Genomic DNA, 510 nt, shown 5'->3' with positions numbered 1-510 from the left:
CAAAAGAATTAAAAAGGCAGGTACTTTCTTCTTTTTGAAGGCAATCCAGGGGGGACATCTTTATCTCTTTGTAGAGTGAAAAGATGGTAGCAAAACTTTTAACTCTTCGTTAAAGTATACTTTTAATTGGGTAGGCAATTAGTATCTGATACGGATTTGTTCAGATACGTGACATATATGTAAGTAGATATGTGTCTTATACGTGGTTTGAAGTATCTGACTTTTTATTTTTATTATTTTTTATTTTCAGATATGCATATTTTCTTCTAGATATGTGAAGGGGATACATTAGGGTTTTTTTTCAAGTTTAAGTCCGATAACTTAAAAAGCCCAAACCATAATTCATTTTATTTAAAAGTCCACTAAAGTTTAGCAATCCAAACAGAATAGATTAAAAATGATAAAAAAATAAAGAATACAAATTTAAAAATTTAAAAGAAAAATCCTGAAAAGTAATTAAATCTTCAATCTTCTCCTCTCTCACTATCTAAATCATGATCTACATCCCGC

Source organism: Benincasa hispida, chromosome 9 (genome assembly GCF_027475165.1).
Source record: "Benincasa hispida cultivar pf3 chromosome 9, pf3_genome.v1.1, whole genome shotgun sequence".
NCBI lineage: Eukaryota > Viridiplantae > Streptophyta > Magnoliopsida > Cucurbitales > Cucurbitaceae > Benincasa > Benincasa hispida.
The sequence above is the reverse complement of the archived record's forward strand: the minus strand, read 5'-3'. Positions refer to the sequence as shown.